Below are 13151 nucleotides of genomic sequence, written 5' to 3' on the forward strand. Positions count from 1 at the left end.
ACATCTGAGGCTGTTTGCAGGCAGATAGAAATGTTTCAGGAGGGAGGGAGAGTTTGAAGGTGCTCCAGGAGGGATGATGACTAGGGCAAGGACCAGAGGAAGTTCATGATGGGGACAGATGTTCTCCAGGGGATTATTGCTCAAGTATAGGTTGGGTTAGGTTTAGAATCAGACAATGTGCATTTAAAAACAAGCCCTGCCACCTAATGTAACCTATGTGGCCTGTGACTATAGGCAAGATACTTTAATTTCTCTAGGCCTCAGTTTCCTCATCTGTCAAATGAGGGAGTTGGATTTGGTGATCTCTGAGACCTGTCCTGGCTCTAAATTTATGATCCTCTGGTGTTGGGATACTCCCTGATCTTCTGAGATTTAGCTGTTAATGACTCTCTTTCTGGCTGGGGGTTGGGGGGGTGCTTAGGCAAAACTATAGGATCTGAGGGAGCTTGAGTTGAATTGAGTGATGGACCCACTGCTCCAAGGCCCCTGGGGACTCACCTCATTTTTCCTTTCTGGCCTAGAAACATAGCTCCTGCCATCTCTATCCCAGCAGCTGGGAACCCAGCCCCCTCCCTTGGATTAACTGAGCTGTTGGCCATCTGTGCACCTGTCCTGGGGTGGGGTTGGCCAGAAGGTAGGCCACTGTTTGGGGTGTGAGAATCTCAGCAACAAGGACAGGGATGGGGCAGCTAAGTAGCAAGTGCATGGGGCGCCAGGTCTAGGGTTCAAATTTGAACCCAGATACTTCTTGGCTGTATGACCCTGGGCAAGTCACTGAACCCTAATTGCCTAAAGACAGCTCTCTTCTATGTTAGAATTGATACTAAGACAGGTTAAAAGAGAAATAGAGAGAAAGTGAGAAGGGGTGGGAGGGATAATTGGCAGAGGCTATAACCCTAACCTTCAGGTCAGTGGAAAATATGTACATGCTTACCCTGTGGGTTTCTATAACCCTCCCAAGGACTTTCCTTCCCACTGCCCAACTTCAACAACTCCCCCCACCCCCTAGAAAGTACATGTGCTAGCTCAGCTTAGGGGAAAAACCAGCCAACCACCGGCTGATTTCCTTCTGAGAGCTGGGTCTCACCAACAAAAGCAAAATGAAACATCAACCAATAGCCGGAGCCCAAACCCTGCCAGTTTCCAGCACTGAGCTCTAGCTGGGTGGGCATGAGTGGGAGGGCAGTACCAAAAGGGCCCAAGTCAGCCAGAGGGGCCCCGGCCCAAAGGGCAGGTTAGCCTGAAATCAGAGCATCTGGGTCTTTCTAACCAATCAGCCCCAGACTGACCTGACAGAAAGGACGCTGTATTTGGAGGGAGAAGACCTTAGCTCATGACACACACTAGCCATGTGACCCTGAGCAAAGCTCTTGACCCTTCTGGGATTCAGTTACTTCATCTGTAAAATGGGACCAGCAATTGCTTGCATTTGTATAGTGCTTTAAAGGCTGCTTTCTCCCTACAATAATTCCTTGTGGAATGGAGTGCCAAGGATTATGGTCTCTGAAAGTATTTTCTCATAAGTTTATCTTATAAGCTTCATTGTTTATTTTTATTTATTTATTGTTTTATTTTATTTATTATTCAATGTGTGAATCAGTTTCTTTTCTTTAATCCTCCTGTGTTCAAAGCCCTGAACTAAGCTGTAAGTGGCAGGAAGAAACTTTGAGGGCTCACATGCTAGCTTGCAAGTAAACATATACACGCATACATACATGCATGAAATGGTCTGAAATAGGAAATAATCAGATCCTTGTGTTTGTGTGGTTCGGATCGTTAACTATTCTGGCTCACAGGGGGAGAGATCAGTAGAGTGGAAAGAGAACTTGTTAATAATCAGGGGTCCTGGGAGGGCTAGAGTCTCTGAAGACCTTTGAGATCCCTTAATACTACCTCATTTCATAGAAGAAACTGGGACTCACCCAAGGTCTCATAGCTGCCTTGTAGGAAAATGGAGAGGTCTCTAATGTTCAATTCTATGTTGTTGCTACTCTAGTCAATTTTTTTTTAAAATGAAAAGCCCTTACCTTCCATCTTAGAATCAGCATTCTGTATTGGTTCTAAGGCAGAAGAATGGTAAAGGCTAAGCAGTAAGGATTAAGTGACTTGCCCAGGGTCACACAGCTAGGAATTGTCTGAGGCCAGCTTTGAACCCAGGACCTCCCACCTCTAGATCTGGCTCTCTATCCATCGAGCCACCTAGCTACCCCTTCCCAGCCATTCAATAAATAGTAAGCACCTACTATGTGACAGGGACTGAGCTAACAACCCCCTAACTGCCCTTCAAGAGGGTCTCTTCCATCTCCTGAGAAAAGAGGCTCCCTCTCCCCAGGGACTCTGGTGCAAAGGGGAACCTGGAGGAGGCAGGAGGAGGAGCAATTCAGAAGATGCTTTACTGAGGGAGATGTCAGGTACCAGGGACAAGGGATAGGGGACAGATTTTGGAACAAGCAAACTCTTTATTGGTATCAGGGGAAACTGCCTCCCAAGGATGGCCTCAGTCTATCCAGCCAAACTCTACTCTTTGGGGCACAAGATCAAGGCCACCAGGAGAAGCCTTCGGGCAGGGGGACGGACCCCTGCCCTCTTCTTGGGCACTAACTAGCCCGATGCTCATCTGTACTTGGGACACCAGATGGCGCTGCATCCCCACCTCACATCCCTTAAGGTCAAGCCTGGAGGGACCTTAAGAGGCTGGACCCTTGGATTCTGTTTTGGAGAACTCTGCTGGCCCAGGACACTGGCCCAGCCCAATAGGGTTTATCTGAGCATCTTCCAGGGGCTGGAGGCAGCCCGCCTCTGTCTGGTCCTCATCATCCATCCACATCCTGTAGGTAAAAGAGGAGAAGGACATTATGAATGTTATCCCCACACCCCTCCCAGCAGCATTCATCTTCACCATCCTCAATGGTCCACCAGGATTGGTCCCTCAGGGGTTCCTCAAATGCCTCTCCTAGAGCCCACTTCCATTCTCAGCCCAGGCTTCCTTTGGAGGAACACGTCACAGAAGGACAACCTGCCGAAGGAAGCCGATGGCCTGGGATGGGTCCTCAATGGCCAAAGCCTCTGGCTCTATGATCAGTCCCGAGCTGTTCATCATTGAGGGCTTTGTGGACTTGAATGACTTGATTCATGCTTGTGATGGGTAGATTCTGCTAAGTTTCTCTGCTGAGGTTGAAATTCTCTTTAGTTATGCCTATTCAGCAGCCCTACAAATTGCACTATATTTGAATATTTAAAAAACCAAGCTTCTCTGGGGACAGCTAGGTGGCACAGTGGAAGGAAAGCCAGAACCAGAGACAGGAGGTTCTGGATTCAAATTTGGTCTCAGACACTTCGAAGCTGTGTGACCTTGGGTGGGTCCCTTAACCTCCCATTACCTAGCCCATACCTGTCTTTTGCCTTGGAGTCAATCTATAGAATTGATTCTAAGACTGAAGGTAAGGGTTTAAAAAAAAAGACAAAGAACCTTCAGTTTCACTTCAACATTTCAACTGCTGTCTCCTCCACCTCAGCAGCATAAATGCCAAAGCTTCATTCAGTTTTCCTTTCCCCATTACATCATTATCATTATTTGTTGTTTTCTGTTCCAAGGTGTATGCTATGGGTTAAGGATTTCTTTTGTAGAAGAAATAAAGGTTGTCCCTTTAAAAATTCTCTTTAGTTTCTCTGGACCTCACTTCCTTCATCCCTCAAATGAATTGACAACCTCAGAGACTTCTCCTGGCTCTGAATCAATCTGTGATTCTTAGATTCTGAGATTTAGTGGCTTATGATCCTCTCCCTGGGGGGAGGAGGTATCCCTGGGAGAACTTTAGCCAATGGCCTCAGTCCTTTGAATTGAGTGCTCTAAGGAAATAAAAAGGCTCTGAACCTCACTTGAGTTTGAAAACTCACTTTTACTAGAGAGACAATCAGCAAAAGCATTTAGTTAAAACAGAAAATAAAACAAGGAAAAAAGAGATAAATGTTCTCGGAGGCTATTGCCCAAATGAGTACATTTCTACTTCCCTCACTCCTCTCCCATCCATATTTAGTTTCCTCTCTGCAAAATTCCTAAGAATAAGAATAAGAAATCGTTTGAATGGGTGTGTTGAACTTAAAGGTTCTCCAACAAACTTTTTCCTGGCCATGATCACATTGTGGCCCTTGGTCTCTCCACACCAACAGGAGATCCTGAAGGCTTTGGCTGCCAGCAATATGCACAGAAGTCCTGCGTTTGGGCCTCCGCTCTCCTTGGTTCATCCAGCAGCTCAGAATCCTTTCCCCTCAGCGGCTTCTTGTCCTCCATTTTCCTCTTCCCAGCATTGAGTGTGGAGTGCCCATCCATCGGCCCCAGGAAGTCCACAAGGCTTTCTCCAACAGGCTTGTTATAGAGCAGCTGGAATGAGCCAAACAGCCTGCGATAGCAGGAGGAAGAATGGAGTTAGTCCTGCTCTCAGGGAGCTTGTCAGCGAGAAGGAAAAGAGGATCTTAAGCGTCCAAGCAGTCGCTGCCGAATAAAGCCAAGGTGATGGGGCAGTGCTGACCGTGGGAATATTAGGAAAGGTCTCCGGGAGAAGCTGGCACCTGCCCTTTGCTTTCCGGGAAGCTGGGGGAGTCTGGGAGGCAGAGAGGAGGAGAAACAGCCTCCCAGGCAGAAGGAACAGCTTCTGCCAAGGTACGTTTGGGGAGCGCAAGGTGCTTTGGGGGACGACGGGTGGGATCCATTATAACAAGTGTGGGGAAAAGTAATCTAGTGATTTGCCACCAAGCCCACCAGGGAGTGTCGTCTTGCCCCCATCCCACTCCTCCAGTGGGGAGTCTGAAGGCTCAGCCAACAGCGATGGAGGAGACGATGGAGCTGCAGGGATGCCCAGCAGATCCCGAATGTGGCGGCATTGGCAGAAGAGTACGAGGGACGGGTTCGTTCCGGAGACAAGGGTGATGGAGCGGGTGGACAGAAGGCGAGGGGACTGTTCGTCCCCCCAGAATCCTCCCCAGGGGCCTGGAAGGCCTGGGGGGAAGGTGGAGGGAAGGGGGGGAGGGAGGGAGGGAGGGAGGGGGGCAGGGCGGCGTGCCCAGGAACAATGCTATATAAGGGTAGAACCGGGCCCAGCTTATTTCCTCCCCGGCTCGCTGAGCTCCGAGCACCTGCTCTGCAGGAAGTCGATGGGGACTGTGCTGCGGATCAATCTTTTATCTCGGCTTCCTGTTTTCTGCCCCTGGGGGCCGCTGTACAGTCTGAGTTCCAAACCACTTCACACCAGCTTCTTTAAACTGTCATCTCTGGCCCGCCTGGCTCGGGGCAGAAGGGAGGGGGCTCCCCCTTCCCCTCCCGTGGGGCACCCGGGGCTCTGCCCAGCCACAAGCCTATTGTCAAGGGTGCCCGGCGTCGGACCACAGCTAAATTCATCCTTATTTGCATCAGCTTTGCATGGAATTGGTATAAAGAAGTCCCGGCGGGTCCTTCTTCCTTTTCCTCTCCTCCCAAAGTTTTCCAGTTCTTCCTCTTTTCTCAACCGTAATGCCAGAGCTGGAAGGGACCTCGGGGAGCCCATGCCCGCTCACAGCCCTGCTGACCCGATGAGGAAGCCGAGGCCCAAGGTCAGGAGGCCAAGAAGGGCTCTTCCTCACTCTTCCAATCCATGAAGTGGGCTCAGCCCAGCCAAGGGGAGAAAAACCTAAACAGCCTCCACCTAGATCTAGTCTTAATCTGGTCTCTATGAACCTGGGAAGAGGGGAAAAAGTTACAACTTAATTTTCACTTGCCTCTAACTAAAACTGAACATTTCCTTCCAATATGCTTAAAACAAAACAACCCTTACCCTCTGCCGTAAGAGCAGTAAGGGCTAGGCCATGGGGGTTAAGTGACTTGTCCAGGGTCTCACAGCTAGGAAGTGTCTGAGGTCATATTGGAACCCAGAACTTCCCATCTCCAGGCTTGGCTTTCTATCCAGAGAGCCATCTAGCTGTCTCTTCAGTATAAATTTCTTTAATATACATTATTTGGAGAATGGGTCCATGGGCCTGAGATTGCCAAAAAGGTCTACAAAGTTAAAAGGTTTAAGAACTCCTGACCAGATTGCTTATTAAAACTGGATTCTGGGACAGGTAGGTAGTATAGTGGATAGAGCACCAGTCAGGAGGACCTGGGTTCAAATGTGACCTACCTATGTGACCCTGGGCAAGTGACTTAACCCCAATTGCCTAGCCCTTGCCGCTCTTCTGTCTTAGCATTGCTACTAAGACAGAAGGTAAGGTTTATTTATTTTTTTCCCCTAATTTTAATTTTTTTTCCCTCCATGGTTACATGATTCTTCTTGTCTCCCTCCCGTCTTCCCTCCCTGCTCCTGGAGTTGACAAGCAATTTCACTGGGTTCAACTTAAATTTATTTTATTTAATTCATTCATTCATTTTAATTTAGCAGGTAAGGTTTAAAAAAACAAAACGGGATTCCAGGTCGGGTCTCATACATATCCCTCCCAGTAACGGGCTGGACATACTCTTCCCAAGGCTTTTCTCCCAGACTGGCCGGGCCCTACTGCAGCAGCCCTGACTGAGCCCTCTGCCTCCAGGCTCCTGGAGGTACCATCCACAGACAGCCCTCCCTGGCTCCAGAGTCCTTCGAGGCCATCATTGCTTCTAGGCAACTTTTCCAGCCGGCTGGCTTTCAGTAAACCTCAGCCAGACACTATCCCAGCAAGCTCTGCAGGCCTGTGTGAGGATCCAGATGAAGTGGAGAAGTCATTTCTCATAAAGAAAAATGATCCTCCCTTTGACCGGCTTGGGCCAGGCGAGAGCTCCTGTTCCAGCACTGAGCACAAAGTCCCCATCCTGGCCCTGGGAGCTGCCCACAATCCCGCTGCCCCGCCTCCTCACCTACCTGCCCGGCTTTATTTCCCGAAACTCCCCTTCTGGCACTCTCCAGGCCAGTTTGACTGGCCCTGCAGCTGCTCGCCAACTCCCTCCTCTGGGACTTCAGCCAGCCTGTCTCCCCGAGGCTCCAGTGGACGCCCTCCTCCTCCGGCTGGCCCACCACTTGGAATCCCAAGCTTCTTTGGAGGCTGAGCCAGGGGGCTTTCCCAGACCACCCCCACCTGTGCCCACCCCTCACCACACAGAATCACTTTAGTTATTTCCTTATCAGTGTGCCAGCTGGGTATCCCCTCCCCTTCACCAAGCATAAATCTGCTGAGCACCAGCATGCCAGCTCGGGTGTCAAGCCCACCGCAGGCCCTGACTGCATAAATGTGGGTTGAATTGAAAGTTTCTTCACACAGGGTCTTCTTTGCCAACATAGGACATCACTCACCCCACCCCAAATCTCCTAGTGCAACAAAAACCTAAAACCAAGAGTGAACAGGACTGGATTCTAGTCCTGGATTGATCATTAATTTGCTGTGAGATCTCAGGCATATCATTTAATCTCCCTCAGATTCAATTTCCTCAAAAGTTAAATGAGTTCACTGAGGATCCAATGGGGCCATAAAAGCCCTTTGCCTCTCCCCACTCCAGTCCATCCTCCACTCAGCTGTCAAAGTAACTGTGCCACCACCCCTCCTCACTCAAGAAACTCCAGTGGCTCCTTATCACCTCCAGGATTAAGCATCAAATTAACCAGCCCCCTCTCCCCAAGCCAACAATACCCTTCTAGTCATCTTACACCACACATACTCCTCTCTCTCCCTCTGTCTGTCTCTTATCCAGTGACAGAGGCTTCCTTGTCAGTCCTCCAAGACATTCCATCTCCTGACTATCTATGTCTCCTGGCTTCCTTCAAGTACCAGATAAAATCTGACTTTCTCCAGGAAGCCTTTCCTGACCCCACCACCACCATCACTAACTTTCCCTCTGTTGGTAATCTCCCATTTATTCTTGAGAGCAAGGGCTGTCTTTTGCCTTTCCTTGTACCTCAAATGCTTAGCACAGTGCCTGGCGATTAGTAGGTACTTAATAAACATATATTGACTGTCTCTGGAAAGTACAAAGATTATTTGTGTGAACTGAGGCAGAGTTAGAGCTAGCAGAACCAGGAGATCAATTTATACAATGACAGCATAATCAAGATAAACTATGGAGGACCTAAGAACTCAGATTGACCCAGCGATGAATTCAGGATGCAAATGGAGACATACTTGTTTGGATGTAGCCCTGGTGAGAATTTGTTTTGCTTGACTTGGCAGATTTGTAATAGAAATTTTGTCTGTTTTCAGTGGGAGTGGGGGGGGTAGATTTTTGTTCCTTGAAAAAAATTTCATAAAAAAGAAAACAGACCACATAAGAGCAAAATCAGTTAGCAAGCCTCTGTGCCAGACCCTGGGGATACAAATGCAAAGAATGGAATAGTCCCTGTTCTCAGTGTGCTTCTATTCAGTATAATAAGGCATGAGAATAAAAATAGCTCTTTTTTGAACAGAAAGTTAATATTTATAAGGCACTTCCCTGGCAACAGCAAAAGGAGGAGGCAAGCCAAATTACTTCCAGCTTCTAGAAAGTGAAATCGAGGCACAGAAAAATAAAATGACTCACCCAGGATCGTATAGGTTGTGAGGGTTCAAATCAGGACCTTAACTGCTCTGGTTCCTCATTATTTTCTGGTAAATGAGTCAGTCCAGGTACCACTTTATGGAAGAAGGCCAGGGCCAGTCTGTTAGTCAGTTTACATTTATTAATCACCTGCTATGAGCCTGGCACGAGTTGACCCTCAACGGGCTAGAGCTCTTTTTGTTTCAAGGCAGAGAGAAGGGTTAAATGATCCGAGGAAAGGAAGGAGAATTCAGTGCCCCAGAAGGACTTTTGTCTATCATCTCCCATACCTATTCCTCCCACCCCAGGACTCACAATGACCTTCTCACAGTCTCTCTCTCTCCCTCTCTCTCTCTCTCTCTCTCTCTCTCTCTCTCTCTCTCTCTCTCTCTCTCTCTCTCTCCCTCCCTCCCTCACCCTGTCTCTTTCTGTCTCTTTTCTCTACCTCGGCCTGTCTCTCCCCTCACCCCCTCCCACAAAATCAGCTGGTAGTCTAGTTTACACTGGATCTTCTCCCATCAGCCTGGATGCCTGAGTGCTAAGCCACCAGTAAGGAATCCAGGAGACAGGTGGCTTTGGAGAACAGTCTTCTCCTCACGTTACTCAGAATCCTTTGCCAAGGAAATTTCCAGGCTGGGTCCAGTTTCCTGCCTCACCTTTAGTTTCAAGAGGAAAATATGAATTCCACTGCTGAGGGCAGGCTATTTCCTAGGTGCGCGACCCTGGACAATTCATCTGGGAATTTCTCCTCTCTGAAAGGCAGGATTCAAAGATCACTGAGGTTCATTGGGGTACAGCATAAAGTTCTGAATTTGAGGAACTCAGATCCTGGCTCTGTCACTATCTGGGGAGAATCACTTAAATCTCCCTGGACCTCAGTTTCCCCGGCTGTAAATAAAAGAGTTGGGCTTCTAAGGAACCTTCCAGCTCCAGGACCATGATCCAATTCTGGACCTGACATTGTATGATGTTGCTGAGTGAACCAAAGAGGTGTCAAGAGACTCATGCCCTGTTCTTGGGGGTCTTGCAGCCCAGTTTGGGGGTACGGTGTGTAACATTAACAATCCATTAAGTTCCTGCTATGCTAGTGCATGAGTTCCCTGGTATGACTGTGTGTGTGTGTGTGTGTGTGTGTGTGTGTGTGTACATCCCATATATCCAATCATGCTAAAGCTTGCCATTTCTATCTCCACACTATCCAGTCTCTGTCCTTTCCAACCCCTTCTCTGTACTCACATAGCCACCACCTTAGATTAGATATTCATCACTACTTGCCTCAATTATCCCCACAACTTCCTAATTGGCCTTTCAGCCTCAAATCTCTCCATTACTCCAATCCATCTTTCATACTTACAGCACGTGATTTTCCTTGTGAGTGGATCTGACCAGGTCACTCCCCTATTCAAGAAACTCCAGTGGCTCCCTATTACTAATAAGATCAAGGATAAACTATTCTGTGTGGTTTGTTGTTTTTTAAAGCTCTTCACAACTTGACCCCAACCCATCTTCTCAGCCTCAGCCACCCGGCTCTTCAATGTAGCCAAACTGGTCTGTCTTCTTTCTGTTTCTCACACTTCTGTCCCAATATCTTTTGCCCTGGCCACCCCTATGCTTGGAATGTACTTCTGCCTTTACAGAATCCCCTTCTTCCTTCGAGCTGCAGCTCAAGCATCAGTTTCTACATGATTCCCCCAAATCCTTCCCCAACCACCCCTTCCAGCTCTAGCTCACTCAGGATCCTATAGTGGCTCTAACATTCTGGATATCGCTGGGTAAACTAAGAAATGGTCAAGAGACTCACTACCTGCCCTTAGGTTATTATTTTTTAAAACTCTTTAAGGTTATTTAACTTTGTTTTCATTATCTTTATATTTACATATATATCCTGCGCCCATATGTATAAACACATACATTTGTTGTCTCCTCAATTAGAATGTGGGAGGCCTCTGAGGATAAAGATGGTTTCATTTTTGCCTTTTTATCCCTAATACCATACACAATGCCTGACACATAGGGGGCCTATAATAACGATCTGTTTATTTACTGTTCAAACTCAGTGCCAGTAACATAAAGATGTAAATGATCCCCACAAATTCAAAGAGGCTGTAATCTATGAGGGGAAACACACCATGTAGGCAGAGGAGTATAATACAAAGTATAATGTGAATGGAATGAAGGAGAAATTCAGACCAAGTTCTCTAGGAAAATCTGAAGCTTGAGATCACTTTCAGGTGGGAGAAATCTAGAAGAGCTTCCTGGTAGAGGTGGTACTTGAGATGGGCCTTGAAGAAAGAGGCAAGGAGAAGTATTTGGTAAGGTTCCAATCAGGAGAGACAGCCTGCACAAATGCACTGAATCAGGATACAACAGGGCAAAAAATCAGAGCTAATGGTCTAGTATGGCTAGCTGTAGAGTGTGTGAAGAAGAAGAATGAGAAAATAAGGAAACAGACTGTCCAAGGCTAAGCAGTTTGTATTTTATGATGGATGTATTCTCCTTTAGGCCATAAGGAGCCAAAGAAGATTTAAGAACAAGGGACTAACTCCTCAGAACTACACAAAGGCATGGTTGCCATGGCAAATGTGTGACTGGTAGGGTTGATTTCCATCTGGACTCCTGGAGCCTAGAAGTTGTCTTCTGCAAGAAGAGGCCGGTGGGGTTATGAAGTCTGGTGCCCCTGCAGCTCCTAAAGGGCCAGGGCACCCAGTCCTCCATGAGCCCTGAAGTTTATTTACACAGGGGATAAAGAGGTCCTTCCCTGACTCCACTGTACTGTTCCTGTCAATCTGACTAATTAAGGCTATTCTTATAGCTAGGTGACTCAGGGAATCAAACACCAGATGTGGAATCAGAAAAACTGATCTTCTTGAGTTCAAATCTGGCCTTGGACACTTCCTAGCTGGGTGACCCCAAGCAAGTCATTTAACCCTATTGGCCTCAGTTCCCTCATCTCTAAAATGATCCAGAGAAGGAAATAGCAAAGCACTAACGTCTCTTTGTCAAGAAAACTCCATCAGGAGTCATGAGGAGTCAGACATGACTGAACAACAAACAAGCTGTTTCTTCATTTCACTCCATCCTTTCTAGGGATCCAGTGTGTCTGGTTCTTCTTCCTACTCCTGGCTTCCTTCGAAAGTCTGCTAAAGTCCTACCTTCTGTTAGAAACCTTTCCTATGGCTCTTCCGTCTTAGGGCTTCCCTCTGTCTGTTGATTATGTCCAATTTATCCTGTATATAGTTTGTTTGTACATTATCTCCCCCGTTAGACTGTGAGCTCTTTACAGCAGAGATGGGTTCTTTTTTTAATGTTTCTTTATATGCTCACCATTGGGGGTGCCACTGTCTGGCACATTGCCCACAATAAATGCTTTTTGACTGACTGGCTGACCAAAGTCCCCCTACAATATGGCCCTCAGCCATCAATCCTTCCTTATCTACCCCACTGTAACCGTTCCTCTAGTCAGACTGATCCCTTCACCCAAGCTGTTCATTCCTACCTCCAAGTCACCCTGTTTCCTACATCTAGAATATTCTCTTCCTTACATGGACCTAACCTCCAGATTCTTGCTTTAATCATACCTCTTCCAGGAAGCCTTCCAGCTGCTTCCAGACTTTTGCACACTGGTTGTACTGTCTTGCTTGGTTCAAAACTTCCATATGTGTGAACCTCCCAATTCTTCTGTGTGTGAATCTTATCTACCCTTAGAGAAATCTGGGATCTTGGGACTGGGAGGAACCTTGAGATCATCGAACCCGAACCCAAATCTTTTCCAGGTCATTCTGCACCAGAGGTCAGCCAGTCTTTGCTCAAAGACCCTCCTGATAAGGAGCAATCAACCGCCTTCTCTCAGACAGCCCATTCGGATTCTGGCTGGCTCTCATCGTTGGGGGAAGTTTCTCCTCTCTCTACATCTCCCCATTGCTCCTAATTTGGTTTCCAGGGAACCCTTCTTCCACTTCCCCCGCCCCCTCCAGCCAGCTTGGTTTGGCGGTCAAGCCTGAGCTCCTTGACAGCAGGCGCTGCCCTCTGCCTTCTTATTCCCAGGCTCAGCCCAGTGGCAGGCCCTTGGTGGGCAGTTAGTAAACCTTCACTGACTCACACGCACAAGGTTGCGCAAGTCCCATTCAGCTTGAAGTCAAAGGTGAACGGGAGCCCTTCCCCCGCCATTCTCCTCTAAATCATCACCAAGCAGAGGTGGGTGCTCTGTGCCACAGGGTGAGCCCTTCTGTGCCCAGGACCCTGGCTGACCCCTGCCAGGGACTCTTAGGGAGCCACCGGGATGGATGCCCACTTACCACTTTACAGGTGACGGGCAAGGATGGGTGGGCCATTGTTCCAGGACTCCAGCTCCGTGCCCTCCGAGCCGTGGCCTGCCGAGCCGGCAGCTCTTGTCCTCTGAGCTGCCGCCATCCCTCCCGCCGCTCTCCATTTCAAGCGTCCCCTCACAGCCAATGGGTCCGCGGCCAGGCAGTGATGCTGGGCAGAAAGGGCCGCGTCAAGGGCTCAGGACGCCGGGACCAGGACACACCCCCACGCACTGCCTGTGGCGTCCGGCAGGTGGCAGAGCCTCCCTGTTCGTGCCCGGTCCGCGAGCGGGTCAAGCCCATTTGGCGCAGGCGCGTTGCTGCAGGCGGATGGATCC

General features: G+C 48.4%; 1 long non-coding RNA gene across 1 annotated transcript; it reads right to left on the reverse strand.

The window, feature by feature from the left end:
* Positions 1-2439: 2439 nt before the first annotated feature.
* LOC103106712 (uncharacterized) lies at positions 2440-13124 on the reverse strand. Its single transcript, XR_001628061.2, has 2 exons — positions 12805-13124; positions 2440-2828 (listed from the first exon to the last, which is right to left on the reverse strand). It is a non-coding gene; the product is annotated as an uncharacterized LOC103106712 (long non-coding RNA).
* Positions 13125-13151: the final 27 nt, after the last annotated feature.

This window comes from Monodelphis domestica, chromosome 1 (genome assembly GCF_027887165.1).
Source record: "Monodelphis domestica isolate mMonDom1 chromosome 1, mMonDom1.pri, whole genome shotgun sequence".
NCBI classification, from domain to species: domain Eukaryota; kingdom Metazoa; phylum Chordata; class Mammalia; order Didelphimorphia; family Didelphidae; genus Monodelphis; species Monodelphis domestica.